A 17,053-nucleotide genomic window follows, 5' to 3' on the forward strand; every position below is an offset into this window, starting at 1 on the left:
TTCATCGGGCTCAGCAAAATTTTCCTGGAGATCCCGTTCGTTAATCTATTCAGTAAAACAATTTTATTACCGAGTTCTCCGCATTGAATACAGGTCAATAATTTCATATGATTTGAAGTGGTTTTAGTGGAGGTAACAACATAAAATCGTGTATTGGACATTTTGCAATGATTCTCCTTGACCCCGCAAAACCACGGGGTTGGCAGCAGAGAATTAAGTTGTTTGGAAGAGATGACAGTTATTATATGATAACTAAAAATATAAAATTGTTCTATAAATTGCAAAGTTATTGCCGTGTTAACCTGAAAATTTGTCATTTCGTTCATATAGGAACAATCATTGAAATTATGTCAATTTATGTTTTGCAAGATTTGAAATAACTTCGAAGTGTGGTCACGACACCCCTGTTATGTCATATACACTACCAACCCATCACATTCACATTCTCACATTCTCAAAGTCATCGCTCGCATCAACAGTTTTGACATACCCAGGATCCATCGGGCATTTTGACGCTTTAGCCTGGCTCATCTCGAATCTGTCGATCAGCTGTTCAATATAAGTAGGCAAACGAAGCTTGAACACACCTGCTTCGCGTTTTACTTCCATACCCAAGTAGTGATGCACGTCTCCCAGGCAGGTTAACTCAAATTCGATGTTGAGAGCTTCAATTATTCGCTCCATATCCTCTTTTTTTACAATGGAGAAGACCTTTAAGTCCTAGCTCAGTACATGTGCTATTGGTAGGTGTCCAAGCTACCGCACGGGGTGTACTGGGGGCGTGTCGGGATCGAATGGTGACGCTTCTATTAATACCGTCTAAACTCCATTGGGCTCCGCCATCGTCCCCCAGGAACTACCTCTCGGTATTACTTCTGGGGGATGGCTGTACTTAATGTACTCATTCACTCTCACTCACGCGTTCATACGTCCTGTATGAGGCTGACTTGGGTGCTCTGTCTATCGCACCTTGATTCACTCTCAAACACTCCACATGAGGCTGACTTTTGTGCTCACCTTTTTCGTTCCTTGCGAGGCTGACTTGTGTGCTCACCTTACTCATTCCTTGCTAGGCTTACTTTTGTGCTCGCCTCAGCCATACCATGTGAGGCTGACTTGGGTGCTCACCTGGTTCACTCTCAATCGTGCCACTCTATTATATCTCTGTCACTCCCCCTGGCATCCCATGTGGGACATTTTTCTTAGGCCCCACTTCTGACATACCATGCGAGGCTGACTCGTGTGCTCACCTTTTCCATTCCTTGCTAGGCTTACTTTTGTGCTAGCCTCTACCATACCATGTGAGGCTGACTTTTGTGCTCACCCTTAACATGCCGTGTGAGACTGATTTGGATGCTCGCCACTTCATATCCTCTGTATCGGCTGTTGCGACGAGGATATCGTCCACGTAAACCAATAGAAAAACAGTTGTACCATGTTCTTTTTTGACGAATAAAAACCGATCTGCTGTAGACTGTTGGAAACCAAGTCGACTAAGAAAACTCTGCAGCTTTTGGTTCCAACATCTCGCTGACTGACACAGACCATAAACGTAAGAGGAACGTACGGAACATAGCTTGTTTTGTCACTGGAGCATGTGTACAGATGAACTCCGCTAGCGAATGACGGATCTCAATAGTGGCATGTCTGAAATAATATACGTACATGGAACTATTGAGAACCAGAGCTACATGTCCAAAGCTCTGGTAAAGGAGGATGGTTGTGATGATCTGGGCCGAGGTCACCACGTAAAGCAAGGTAGGTCATAACCCCAATTCCAAGGCGTGAAGCGACCCGTGCCGAGGGATGAGTGATCGAGGGGGTGGAAAAGATGCTCGATCGTTAACGGAGCCTGTGGGGTACCTGGGCAACCCCCACAGTAAGTTTCCCTTACTACGCTAATGCGGAGCTCTGGCGTGGCGGACATTTATTTCTCGCGCGACTCGTGGGATTTGATATGGAGAACAAAAATAAAAATACTAAACAAACGGAGGTGCCAAACCCCTTCGCTAGAGGTGGTTTGGCGAGGTCTCCCCCCCGTGGGGAGAGTAGTGGAGCGATGAGTGCTGCATCTGAAAGCACCAGTGACCCCCCAGCAGCGGTAGGAAATAGCCCTACCAACGCACCGGACGGGCCATTATCGACGATGCGCAAAGTGGTGGAGCAGCTCGATGCAATAATCGAGTACACTAGCGCAAAGCAAAACATAAGCAAGGAGTTAAAACAGAGTCTCCTGGAACTCCGAAAAACTGTTCGTGTCGCAAGACAGAAACAGCAGGCTTATGCCAAGAGGGTGGAATGTCGGGAGAAGTCCGACAGAGAAACCCAGACAGTGGCCTCCAAGAAGGAGGGAAAAGAGAAGGTCGATACGGGCACTCAGACAGTGCCCTTCACCTTCTATGGAGCAGCCACGTCGCTTGAAGCGGCGGCCGAGTTCCCCTCGAAGGGAAAAGGTAAGAGCAAGGGCAATCGCAAGACGGCGTCGAACGCGAAGCGCCCTAGGGAGTCGCCAGGCGAGGGTGCAAAAAGCGACACCACACGGCGTGCAACCGTTAAGGTCAAACGCCGTTTGGGCGAGGTAAGCGAGGGCGAGAGTGACCTCGCTGAGCAGAGTGTTGGTACCAGCAACCCGGCTCGACCGGGGCAGGGGGGCCCAAACCCCTGGACGCTGGTCACCAGGAAGAAGCCGGCACCGACACCAGAGGCGAGGCCTTGTGGTTGAAAACCGACAAGGACAAATATGCCGATGTCCTAAAGTCGATGAAGGCGGCCGAAAGCCTTTCGGCCCTTGGGCAAGATGTCCGTAGCGTGAGACGCACCAACACGGGAGAAATGCTTCTGGTGCTGAAGCGAGGCGCACAATCTAGTGCGGTATACAAGGCCTTGGCCCAAGAGGTCCTTGGAGAAGGCGCCCAAGTCAGGTCGCTAGGAGCGGAAATGACTCTCCAGTGCAAGCATCTGGACGAGTTCACGACCGCAGAAGACGTCGTCGCAGCCGTTAAGAAACATTGCGACGTCACAATCGAGCGGGCCTCTGTGCGATTGAGAGATGGACCCTCTGGCACCCAAGTAGCCTGCCAAAAAGGTAACCGAGAAAGGGAAGCTGAAGATCGGCTGGTCGGTATGCCCTATTAGTATACCCCAGCCGCCTTCAGTGGATAGGTGCTATCGGTGCCTTGAGTCCGGCCACAAAGCCTACGAGTGCAAAGGCATAGATAGGAGCAAACTATGTCGTCGCTGCGGCGAGGAGGGACATAAAGAGCGGGGGTGCACTAAGGCACACAAGTTCCTTATCTGCACCGCTAAGAAGCAAGCCCATAAACATGCTATGGGCGGACCTTCGTGTCCCTTCGGTGAGGCAAATAAGAAGAAGCCGTGAACGTTACACAGCTAAATCTCAACCATTGTGCAGCAGCCCAACAGCTGCTGTGGCAGTCGGTCTCGGAGTCGAGGACAGATGTCGCCCTCTTATCAGACCCGTACCGCATCGGCAATTGGGTGTCGGACGGGTCTGGAATGGTGGCAATCTGTACAACGGGACGGTTCCCGGTTCAAGAGGTAATACACCCCTCCGCCGAGGGTGTGGCGATTGCCAAGATCAATGATGTGTTCTATTGCAGCTGCTACGCCCCACCAAGGTGGCCCATAGAACAGTTCTACCAGATGATCGACAGGCTCTCGTCGGACCTAGTGGGCCGGAAACCGGTAGTCATAGCGGGAGACTTTAACGCTTGGGCAGTGGAGTGGGGCAGCCGCTGTATAAATAGGAGGGATCAAGCGCTAATGGAAGCGCTTGCGAAACTCGATACTGTGCTAGCTAATAATGGCTCCGCTAGTACATTCCGTAGAAACGGAGTGGAGGCGTGGATTAACCTAACATTTGCCAGCCCGAGTCTGGTTCCAGGCATGGAATGGAGGGTAGACGAAGGCTACATCCATAGCGACCATTTAGCAATCCGCTTCAAGATCAACTATGGTGTGCAGCATCCGAGGGCGGGAGATCCCTGTCAGGTACACGGGTGGAAGTCCAATCACTTCGACAGCGAAGCTTTCACCGCGGCCCTGGGACTGGAGGCCAACACCGACAGTCTAAGCGGGGATGCGCTGGTAGCTGTTCTATCACGCGCGTGCGACGCCACTAAGCCGAGAAAAACACTGCCAAGAAACGGTAGATGCCCGGTATACTGGTGGAGTGCAGAGATTGCAGCTCTACGGTCAGCCTGCCTCAAAGCTAGACGTAGGATGCAAAGAGCTCGCACCGAGGATGCAAGAGAGAACCGCCGTGAAGTGTTTCGAGCTGCGAAATTGGCCCTTAACAAGGCTATTAAAAGCAGCAAGAGAGCGTGTTTCGACAACCTGTGTGAGAGTGCCAACGAGAATCCGTGGGGTGACGCCTACCGGATTGTGATGGCCAAGACCAAAGGGGGCTCCTCACCCCCAGAACGGTCTCCGGACAGGTTGGCAACGATTATCGAAGTACTCTTCCCGTCTCGAGCCACAAGCCCCTGGCCACCTGCACTACGAGACAGTGCGGGCACGGTCGAAATGGTGGCTCCAGTGACGAATGAAGAACTACTCGCAGTGGCTAAATCCCTAGCAATGAACAAAGCTCCAGGGCCGGATGGAGTTCCAAACAACGCTCTCAAGGCAGCGATCATAGCGAACCCGAACATGTTCAGGCTAGCTATGCAGAGATGCCTTGACGAGTGCCGTTTCCCCGATAGATGGAAAAGGCAGAAATTGGTGCTGTTGCCGAAGCCCGGGAAGCCGCCAGGCGACCCATCGGCGAACAGACCAATCTGTCTGATCGACACGACTGGCAAACTGCTTGAGAGGATCATCCTCAACAGGCTCACCCCGTACGCGGAAGGTACGGACGGTCTGTCAAGCAACCAGTTTGGCTTTCGGAAGGGTAAGTCCACAGTGGATGCTCTCAACTCAGTGATAAATACTGCCGAGATAGCGATCCAACGAAAAAGGCGAGGTATTCGATACTGTGCGTTAGTGACACTTGACGTGAAGAACGCATTCAACAGCGCAAGCTGGGATGCCATCGCGCTCTCGTTACACCGGCTTAGCCTACCGGTGGGTCTGTACCGGATCCTGGAAAGTTACTTCCAAAACCGCGTACTGCTATACGAGACCGATGCCGGTCAGAAAAGGGTTCCTATTACCGCCGGAGTCCCGCAGGGCTCGATCCTAGCCCCGGTGCTATGGAACCTCATGTATGACGGGGTTCTGAGACTGAAGTAACCTTGGAGGTCTACGGGGAGTCAATTCCTGAGGTAGAACTAACCGCAGAACACGCGATTTGCACGGTGGGGAAATGGATGAGCGCGAGAGGCCTGGAGCTCGCTCATCATAAGACGGAGGTAGTTATCATCAACAACCGCAAGTCGGCACAACATGCAGTTATCCATGTGGGAGAAGTCGCGATCACTTCACAGTGAAGTCTGAAGTCTCTCGGAGTCATTATAGACGACAAGCTGACCTTCGGCAGCCATGTCGACTATACGTGCAAGAGAGCGTCGACTGCTGTTGCGGCTCTATCGAGAATGATGTCCAACAGCTCAAAGGTGTGCGCCAGTAGACGTAGGTTACTGGCAGGCGTTGCCGTATCTATCCTCAGGTACGGCGGTCCGTCATGGTCAAGAGCACTGAGGGTAACCAGTTACCTACAGAAACTGGAGAGCACCTACCGCGTGATGTGCCTCAGAGTGATATCTGCCTACCGCACGGTATCACACGATGCATCCTGCGTGATAGCGAGCATGATGCCAGTCGGGCTGGTCATTCGGGAAGATGAGGAGTGCTTTGAGCTACGTGGAAATAGGGGAGCCCGCGAGCGCACCAGGGTGACCTCGGTCGCCAGATGGCAGCGTGAGTGGGACAACTCCTCGAAAGGTAGGTGGACCCACCGGCTGATACCTAGCATATCGAGCTGGGTGGAAAGACCCCATGGAGAAGTTCACTTCCACCTGACACAATTCCTGTCAGACCATGGCTGTTTCCGTCAGTACCTCCACAGGTTCGGGCAGGTCCTAGTCTGCCCGGACTGCCCAGGTGTAGATGAAACTGCCGAACACATACTGTTCGTATGTCATCGGTTCGACGTCGAAAGAAGAGCAATGCTTGACGTCTGTGGCTGGGACACAACCCCTGATACCCTTATTCAACGGATGTGTCAATCGGTGGAGAAGTGGAACGCAGTCTCGGCTGCTACCATCCAGATTGCCAGTAGGCTACAGGTAATCTGGCGAACCGAGCAACAGACGACGGGCACGGCTAACTAGTGATTGGTTAGCTGGAGCGAAAAAGGCCAAGCGCAAAAAAAGGGAGTGAATGGTCTGTTCATGCCGAGGCAGGTTTGGCGCAGCGAATGGCAACCGCGTAAGGGGTAAACCCAGCCACCCCGAAGCAAGACAGAAGAGTGAGTGTATAGGAGACGGGAGGGTCATAGCGTAGTATGTTGGAACTTAGCTATCGATGCCTCATGGCGTGGCAGAGGAGTGAAAGGGTGAGCATCCAAGTCAGTCTCACACGGCATGTTAAGGGTGAGCATAAAAGTCAGCCTCACAGGTATGGTAGAGGCTAGCACAAAAGTCAGCCTAGTAAGGAATGAAAAAGGTGAGCACACAAGTCAGCCTCGCATGGTATGTCAGAAGTGGGGCCTAAGAAAAATGTCCCACATGGGATGCCAGGGGGAGTGACAAAGGTACAATAGGGTGGCACGATTGAGAGTGAATCAGGTGATAGGGTGAGCACCCAAGTCAGCCTCACATGGTATGGGTGGGGCGAGCACAAAAGTAAGCCTAGCAAGGAATGAGTAAGGTGAGCACACGAGTCAGCCTCATGTGGGAGTGTTTGGGAGTGAATCAAAGTGCGATTGAGAGAGCACCCAAGTAAGCCTCATACAGGATGTATGAGCGCGTGAGTGAGAGTGAATGAGTACATTTAGTACAGCCATCCCCCCAGAAGTAATACCGAGAGGTAGTTCCTGGGAGGAATGATGGCGGAGCCCAATGGAGTTTAGTCGGTATTAATGGCTGGTCACCATTCGAGTCCGACACGCCCCCAGTGCACCCCGTGTGATAGATTGGACCCTACCAATAGCACGTGTACTGGGCTAGGACATAAAGGTCTTCTCCATTGTAAAAAAAAAAATAGGCCTTGTGGTATCCGGCCAAGAATTGAGCCACTGGGGTTCTGCTCCCATGTCGTAGGAGGCGACTGAAAGTAGGAGACCCTAAGCCAAGGTGTAGTTCCATGCCGAGGACTTGATGACTGGAGGGTCTAAAATATGCCAGTCGTCCACGGAGCATTTTGGGTTTTGCCCTTACTGTGTTATGCGAATCTCTGACACAGTGGACCATTATTTTCTTCGCAAATCGTGGGAATCAGATGATCGTGTCCCATTTAAACCTGATATGGCACGCTATATGCGTTAACATCCCAACTCGCTTGGTGTCCTCTAGTTGTTGTGCAATTTATGTTGGAGATGAAATGTACAGTTCTCTAATCAACAATGATTAGAATAGCACAAATCAATCTCCAACATAAACGTACAGCAACTATGAATTTATCTCATGCAGGAAGGTAAAGCTTCCATAGCATTGATTCAAGAATCGTATTTCCATAAAGGAAACTTCTATTTTGGAAAGTTACTTAACACTGCCTTCATTGCTTACAACAAGACAGGCATGACTAACCCACGTGAAATGCCTCGTGCTTGCATTCTTGCAAATAAGGCTATTGACGCGTGTCTCATATCGGAGGTCACAACTCGCGATATCTGTGTTGTCACAGTTACACTGACTGTCGGAAACGTAGACAAAAAATATATGTATTGTTCAGCATATCTACCGCATAACGAGTCATCTCCTTCTGATGATTTCAAAAGCGTTGTATCACATTGTAGCAGAAATGGGCTTTCGCTCACTATCGGCAGTGATGCGAATGCTCATCACATCATTTGGGGCAGCTCAGACATCAATCTGAGAGGCTCTGAACTGATGGAGTACATAAGTAGTACAAATCTCCATATTCTGAATGTGGAAAACCGACCAACTTTTGCGACACTTTGCTCTGATAGAATTTTGCATGAGCTGGAAAATGGCAGGTTCCAAATGAAACTGAACCGTCTCTATCCGATCATAAATATATATTTTTCGATCATTTTGATGTCGCCTTCAATGTGGTCACATATCGTAATCCTAAATCTACAAACTGGGACCTCTTTTTGGAAAACTTGGCGACTAAATTTCATGGATATTTTCCAACAATTAGTCAACTAGACGACTTAGATGACGTCGGGGATACGACAAACTCATTCATATTAGCATCCTACGAAGAAGCTTGTCCACTTCGTACTGTTAAATCGACTGGGGGAACCCCTTGGTGGAGGAGAAGAGCTGGGAACCGGCGTCAGCGTGATGGCTTCAGGGCTTTCAGGTCAGCTCGTAGTGCATATAATAAATGTCTTAGATCTGCAGAACGGGCTGGCTGGCAAAGCCTATGCACTAATGTCTCTAGTCTGAACGAGGCTAGCAGGTTAAATAAAATTCTCTCCAAATCGAATGATTTTCAGAGGAACTCCTTAAAAACCAGAGATGGTGTTTATGTGACGGACGAAAAAGATGTGCTTAATTGTCTCTTCGACACACACTTTCCAGGTTGTATCGATCCGGAGCTGAACAATGTTCACAGATCTCATTCTGGTGATTCGGACTCGTGGGCGTTAGCACGCACATTGGTTTCCACTGAATCGGTCAAGCAGTTGACAGCTTTGCTCCATACAAATTACCCTGAAAAGATAGAATACTTCCCGTGCTACTGCAAAAGGGATTTGATATTCTTAAAAATGTGCTGAAAAAGATTTTGCTTTCCAGTTTTGCTACCGGGTATATCCCGAAAGCATGGCGAGAAATAACTGTTAGATACATTCCCAAAGGGGGGCGCTCAAGCTATGAAGAAGCCAAGAGTTTTAGGCCTATCAGCTTAAGTTCATTTCTTCTGAAAGCTTTGGAACGGATAAGCGATCATCACATCATGAACGTTAGTTTAGTTGAATATCCACTGCACAAAATGCAACATGCATATCAGTGTGGGAAATCCACAGACATTGAGAACATTGACAACATTGAGAAAGCCTTCTCGCTCAAGCAATCTAGCTTGGGTGTATTTCTAGATATTGAGGGTGCTTTTGACAATGTGTCCTTCCAGTCTATTCTGGAAGTGACGCGCGGTCATGGGATACCTGCATGTATCTCGGGTTGGATAAACGCAATGCTTAGTAACCGCATACTTTGCTCGTCACTGCGATAGGCTGAGATACGGAAGTTGAGTATTTTCGGTTGTGCTCAGGGCGGCGTTCTGTCACCTTTGTTATGGAACTTGGTAGCTGACGGCTTGTTGAAGAAACTCAATGAGGTTGGATTTCCAACCTACGGGTTTGCTGACGATTACCAAATACTAATTACTGGATTTTGCATCGGAACAATCTTTGACTTAATGCAACAGGCATTAAGAGCTGTCGAACAGTGGTGTCGACAAGTTAAACTATCAGTTAACCCAAGCAAAACTTCAATGGTTCTTTTCACGAAGAAGCGAATAACAACCGGGGTTCGTCCCTTGCAGTTCTTTGATTCTGAGCTGCTGTGTGCAGATCAAGTCAAATACGTTGGAGTCATATTGGATTCCAAACTGAATTGGTCTGCTCACATTGAGTTCAGAGTCAAGAAAGCGTGCATGGCCTTCGGGCAGTGCAGACGAACTTTTGGAAAGACCTGGGTCTCAAACCTAAATACATCTATTGGATTTACACGACAATTGTACGTCCAATACTGTCATACGGATGCCTTGTGTGGTGGCAGAGGGGAGAGGTGGTGACAGTCCAGTCAAAGCTAAACCATCTGCAAAGAATGGCGCTCATGGCGTTGACTGGTGCTTTCACCACGACTCCGACTGCTGCTCTTGAGGCACTTCTAAACATCAAACCATTACACATACACTTAAAACAAGAAGCACTATCATGTGCATACAGACTGCAGGTTACTGGGCTTTGGAACAGTAATCATGTTGATCTTGCTACCAGTCATACACGATTGTGATCACAAATGGTTACATGGGGTGAAGATATTCTTGCTCCCAGCGATATTACACTCACTTGTAGTTTTCCTTATAGGACATTCCATGTGAAGATTCCCTCTCGAGAGGAGTGGTTGTCTGGCTTTATGGAAAGACAACAACAAACGCAAGTGGTCTGTTACACTGACGGTTCTCTGATGGATGGACGTGCTGGTGCTGGTGTCTACTGTCGTGAAATGAGATTGGAACAATCTTACTCATTAGGTAGATACTGTACTGTATTCCAAGCAGAAATCTTTGCGATTATGTGCGGGGTGCAATCGGCCCTTCAACTGAGTTTGTCCGGCAGATTTATAAACTTCTGCTTCGATAGTCAGGCTGCAATCAAGGCCCTTAGCTCAGACAAATCCCGGTCCAAGTTAGTGATCGCGTGCCGAACCCAAATCGAAGAACTAAGCATTGTCAACACTATCTACCTTGTCTGGGTGCCTGGACATTGCGGTATTACTGTAAATGAATGGGCTGACAAATTGGCCTGGGCAGGTTCAGCGATTGACTTCGTTGGTTCTGAGCTCGCGCTGCCAATTTCGACAAGTTGGATAAGGGAAAAAATACGGTCCTGGGCTTCGTCCGAGCACCGCAATTATTGGAGAAATCTACAAACGTGTCGCCAAACAAAGGCGTTTCTAGAACAACCATGCCCAGTGGTTTCGAAAAATCTCCTACATTTTTCGAAGCTCCACTGCGGCATGCTGACCAGGGCTTTAACCGGCCACTGCAAACTCAATTATCACATGGCAACTATTCAACGCGCTGAGTCTTTTTCATGTGATCTTTGTGAATCCGACTACGGAGCCTCATATCATCTGATATGCAACTGTCCAGCGGTAGCGCAATTGCGATTTCGAGTCTTCAGCCGTCCTTATATAGACGAAACCATGTTTGGACGACTGAAACTCAGAGACACACTAAAGTTTTTCATCCAATGTGGTAAAGAGCTTTAGGCTTATTCGTAGGCAAGTTGAGCTACTTGCGAGTTTAACTTACCTGTTGTTTATTTTTGTTTTGTGCTGTTATTTTTCCCACCCTTTCAATTCTACTTCCCCACACCTCCTTGTCCTTTCCTTCCGCTCAGTAAATGATGAAAACACACGGCAAGGCACAAATCCCCGACTACATACGGGGAACGTGCCATTTAAGCCAATATATTCTTATTCCTGATTCCTGCTGAAATGTCTAGCACGAAGTCGTTTAAATGCTGAGGCACAACACCACGAGTCTTCCTAGCAGATCGTCGAAGTTCACAATCTCTCAGCTCTTCATTTTCACTTAAAGAGTCGTACACACTTCTATCACTTTCACTGTCACTTTTTCCTTTTTCCAGTCGACGCTCTTCTAGAGGATCACTTTGTGATGTTTCCACATTCACCTTTTCTTCACTGTTTACCTTCTGCGGTAGCATCTTCACTCTTTCAACAGTTACACGCTGCTGCTCCTCAGCAGCAATCGGATAATCCACCAAAGCTCGATGAAGCGAGCATCTTGGTTCACTGTTATCTGATTAGACTCACGATCGACGAAACGATACCCTTTGTTCTCCATGGAATAGCCAACCAGTGTCAACTTTTTAGCTTTACTATCCAGTTTAGCTCGCTTCGCTGCACGAAAGCTACACTTCCGAATACTCTCACGTGACTAAGATCTGGTTTTCGACCCCACCATGATTCGTACGGTGTGCGCTGTATGGATCTCGACGACAGACGATTCTGAAGGTAATCGGAAGTCAGCACTACTTCTCCCCAAAATCTCTTCTCCAGACCGGCATCAAGCAACATGCAAGTTGCCATCTCGGCGATCGAACGATTTTTCCGCTCTGTATCTCCGTTAGACTGCGGTGAATACGGTGTAGTATATTGCGGCACTATTCCCTCTTTCTTGTAAAACCTTCGTAGTTCGGCGTTGTCAAATTCTCCGCCACCATCAGAACGGATTACACGAGGCTTACGTCCGAATATATTTTCTACCCACCGCACAAAATCTTTTATATTGTCCGCAGCTTCCGACTTATATTTGAGTAAGTACGTTACAGTGAATCGACTGTGATCATCAATGATATGCATCACATATCGATTCCCACTCGGAGTCGCTTGCCTCATGGGGCCACACAAAACGGTGTGTATAATATCGAGCACTTGGTTAGATTTCCTCTCCTCAACCGGAGGGAACGGAGCACGAGCCGACTTTCCTTCAGCACAACATTCGCAAACGATTTTTAAGTTACATTTGCTTACCTTCACTCCAGTTGACATAGCATCTTTAACCAGCAGCTCTATTGCTGTCCAATCTCGATGCCCGAAACGCCGATGCCATTGATGCTGGCAATTTTCTGTATGTTGACCTACAGTAGCTGCCAACGACGTTGTTCCCTGGCGTAGATGGTACAATACATTCTTTCGACAACCGGTTATAAGTATATCTCCCTTGCGATCGTGAATTTTACAATCATCTTTCCCAAAGGTCACAGACAAATCCTTCTAACTCACAGAAATTAGCTCATGCACGAATTGCACTTCGTTCATTTCAATCTTCACTGTGTTCTCGTTGTTGTCAACACCATACAGCACACCACTTCCCTGGCCAAGTATTTGTGTACGCTTTCCATCGGCGAGGGTAATCCATCCTCCTTCGCATTTCTTCAGTGAACGGAAAAACGACTCATCGGAGGTTATGTGAGCTCTAGCTCCACTGTCGATTATCCACGACGAAAATTCACAACCAACGGTAATCGCAACACTCCTGGATTCGCTGTGAGCCGCTTTTGCCTTCACATTATCTTTCTTTGCTGCCTCCTCCTTCTGGGAAGCAATGAACTTGCGGCAGTTGCGCCGAAGATGACCGGGTCGTTTACAAAAGTGACACGTTCGAGTTTCCTTTACCTGCTTATTTCCAGAGGAATTCATCTGAGAATGCATTGCCTTTTCAGGTTTAGCAGAGGTTCCATTTCGTTCCCGACGCCGCTGATATTCGTCCATCAAACAGGTTTTAACAATATCCATCGTAATTTTATCATCCGCTCTCCTGCAAGCACTGAAACAATCCCATCGAATGACGGCGGTAAGCTTCGTAGGAGCATACAAATCTTTGTATCGGCATCCAGCCTCGTTCCGGCTTTCGAACAATTCATCAATCACACAAAGATGCTGCTCCAGATCATCATTTTCCACTAAATTCATCGCACATAAACGTTTCAAAAGCGAAACACGAACGGACCGACTTGTTTTCTGATGATAGCTCTTTAACGATTCAAAACATCGCGCGTACTTTTTGTTTTTCACGAGCGGAAGCTGGCTATCTTCCAGCAGCAAAACAATCGTTGCTTTCGCCTTTCGATCGTCACTGCACCAATCTTCATAACGGTCTTCTTCTTCTTCCGGGACCGGATCTTTCACCGTATACCAAAGGTCCTCCTTGGACAATAACATTTCCAGACGTATCTGCCACGTCTGCCAGTTTTGCCCATTTAGTTTAGGCACGGCAAATCTCGCGTCGACCATCGCTATCTTTTTGCGCACTAAATCTTTCGCGATTTACTCCTCCTCATGTCGAGGTAAAAAACACAACCTCAAAAAAAACTTTCTTCTCGCACTAGAGCTTCTGGGCCTAGGGGCAGATCACTTGTGATGCATTTTGAAAAAATCAGCGAAATTAAATGCATTTCTTTCCATGAAAATAGAAATTCAAAATGTATTTTGAGTTGCGTGCAATGTATTTTGAGTTGCGTGCAATGTATTTTGAGTTGCGTGCAATGTATTTTGCGTTGCGTGTAAGACGTCAAAACCCTACAAAAAACTAGCCCTATATTCAACACAACGTCGAACAAAGTGTATCAGCGTAGGACGATTGTTAAACAAACTTTTGTGCGAGGGAGTGCAAAGTTGATGAAAAAATGGAAATTAAATGATTTTTTTCTAATTTGATGCAAATTTGTTATACATTCCTAGAGTGATCTGCCCCTAGTTCTGGGCCCATAACCTGTCGGACTATCGACAGCGGAACACAGGTTTTCCGGAACCGCACGACGACCAGCAGAGTAACTAACACGCGGCGGACACTAGCCAGTCTCTAGTGGATCAGAGGAAACGGATCACTCGAAAATAAACCGCGAGTAAAACACAACGAACTACGTTGAGAAAACTGCACCTTTTATTCAGCGAGAAAGAAAACTACAAAACGTGCGTTCTTCACGACGCGGCAAACAACTTTGTTCGTTTAATGATGGGTTGTTTGTTGTTGCCAGATTTAGCCAGAGGTGCGCAAAATAATGCTACATTTCAAAAGGGCGTAATCATTGTTGATCCCCAACAATACCGAATGAGCACGCTTTGCATCAAGGCGTTCCTATTTATTAACTTTTCGGTGCAGATGAAAGGCCCTCCTCCTGTGCGATAAATGAAAATATTTCCATCATTCGTTTTGGTGTAGCTTTCGCTTAGTGGTAAAGTTGCCACATTCACTGATTTTCTTGGAAGGATTTGCAAAAACCTTCGGGTTTGTAGATTAGAAAAAACATTTTCTTATGATTCACTGGTAAAAGTACAGAACAAGCGCAAACTTAATACTAGTTAATAAAAGAAACTTTCTAATAAGGACGGTTTTTAGATAACTATGTTCATACAAGACGAGAATCTTATGAAACAATTCAAACCTGGCCGACGATTGTTTTTACTGCGTACACACATATGATCATTCCCCTTTCGCAGCTCACACCGAATGAGCACGCTTTGCATCAAGGCAATCCTATTTATTAACTTTTCAGTACAGATGAAGGCCCTCGTTTTGTGCGATAAATGAAAATATTTTCATCATCCGTTTTGGTGTAGCTTTCGCTTGGTGGTAGAGTTGCCACATTCACTGATTTTCTTGGAAGGATTTGCAAAAACCTGTTATTAAGGTTCAAAATGTACGTAACGCTTTCGCTAATATGCACTACTATCGCTTTCTCACTCATTCTCGTGCCGTGCATGAGCCTTTCCTTTCCGTCCGGCTGCTAATGGCATAACCAAAACGAATATGCCGGCTTTCCCCCACCAACTACTCTCGTCAAGCAACCCAATACGAATAATCATAGGAACAAACATGTAGTGGACCTATATTTAAAACGTTTCATCATTTTATTGTTCGGTTGGTGCATCATATTGACGGCTCTGTGCGGGATGGGCTGAAATTTTTCACTTTTTCGAGTCGTTTTCGAAAGATTTTTCAAAGCACTATTTTTCCGTTGATAATGAATGTCTTACATATTTCAAAATTTAATACAACATTGGTACAAATATTTTCGACAAAAAGTCGAAGAAATTGATTAAATCCATTCAGTACAACAAAAGATATAAGCGTTCAAAATCTTACATCATTTTTCTTCCGAAATTTTGAAAGGTAAGTCGTTAGTCACAACAAAAAATGTGGGCAAATTAAACAGCTTTACTCATTTTGATAGCCATAAGTAAATTAATAAACGAAAACAGTTTTGACGTAGGACTTACGTCTTTCTTTCGTACGTGTGCTGCTCAACGAGAAGCTGCATTTTGACCACCAACCAAATCATAGCTACTGCCTTATCGCTGCCAACCAAGAACTGTCGTCGCCCTGCGTGAAATTCATCGCTCTCAGAAGTGGACAGAGTTACTAATTCGCAAGCTGCTCTTCCAGTGCCTGGTCTGTGAGATTGCACAGCATTTCAAAACCGATCTACTCTTCCGGAGCTCAGCCGTAATGGTCCTCTAAGAAGCCAGCGAGGCCTGCCTGGTTAGTTTGTTGGAAGATACCAATCTGTGCGCTATCCATACCAAGCGAATAATCATCATGCCGAGCGGGAAACGGCGAAATAATATTGACAACAAACGGTTCTTATTAGGACCACAAAATCGTTCTCAGAAGAATTACAATTGAAATTTCCATTTCGTGCTTTGGAAAATAACTTTCCTCTTATCGGGTTAGTTATTTTCTATAATAATATCCGAAAAATGTACGATAAAACTAATAAACTGACCAATTGGACGGAAGCAAGAAAATACCTACAAAAATTTGAGTCAGAAAAGTGACATTGACGGAAAAATGCTTCGATCGTGTCTAAGTGTTTGGCAGCTGAAGTTGCCGATTTGTTTTCCAACGTCAATTATTTGCGCTGTGCTGTGCGGAACAAACAGATATTTGCGCGATTCGTTGGGAAATAATCAAAACAATTGTGTAGTAGATTCCGTAGATTTTACCGTAAATTTTGATAGATTTTGTAAAAGCATTAATTAGCCTGCTTTGATTGGAGTTTTTTGCAAATTTTTCAAGAACATTAGTGAATGTGGCAACCCTGCTACTAAGCGAAAGCCACACCAAAAAGAATGATGAAAATATTTCCATTTGTCGCACAAAAGGATGGACTTCCATTTGCACTAAGAAGTTTATAAAAGAGATCGCATTGCGATATACAATGCTCATTCGATGTGAGCTGCGAAAAGGGAATGTTCGTGTATGTACGCAGCAGAAAGGAATTCGGGCAAGGTTCGAATCGTTAGAAAGGATTCTCGTCTGGTATCACCAAAAATAGTTATTTGCAAACCGTTCTTTTTAGGATGAAAACATAATGGAGAAAGAATTGAATTAGGAAGTTCCATTTAACAACATGCATTGAGTTTACGCCTGTCAAGTCTGCTGTACTTTATCAGTGACACATATAAACCAATGTTTATCGAATTAATCTACAAACTACTAAGCGAAAGCCACACCAAAAAGAATGATGAAAATATTTCCATTTGCGCACAAAAGGATGGACTTCCATTTGCACTAAGAAGTTTATAAAAGAGATCGCATTGCGATATACAATGCTCATTCGATGTGAGCTGCGAAAGGGGAATGTTCGTGTATGTACGCAGCAGAAACGAATTCCGCAAGGTTCGAATCGTTAGAAAGGATTCTC

The 17,053-nt window shown here is 46.5% G+C and overlaps 1 protein-coding gene across 1 annotated transcript in view; it reads left to right on the top strand.

Moving 5' to 3' along the window:
* LOC131687075 (neurogenic locus protein delta) overlaps nt 1–17,053 on the top strand; it is a 419,636-nt gene that overhangs the window by 71,879 nt on the left and 330,704 nt on the right. The gene's annotated exons all lie outside the window — the stretch shown is intronic.

The sequence above is a fragment of the Topomyia yanbarensis genome, chromosome 3 (genome assembly GCF_030247195.1).
Source record: "Topomyia yanbarensis strain Yona2022 chromosome 3, ASM3024719v1, whole genome shotgun sequence".
In the NCBI taxonomy this organism is placed as follows: domain Eukaryota; kingdom Metazoa; phylum Arthropoda; class Insecta; order Diptera; family Culicidae; genus Topomyia; species Topomyia yanbarensis.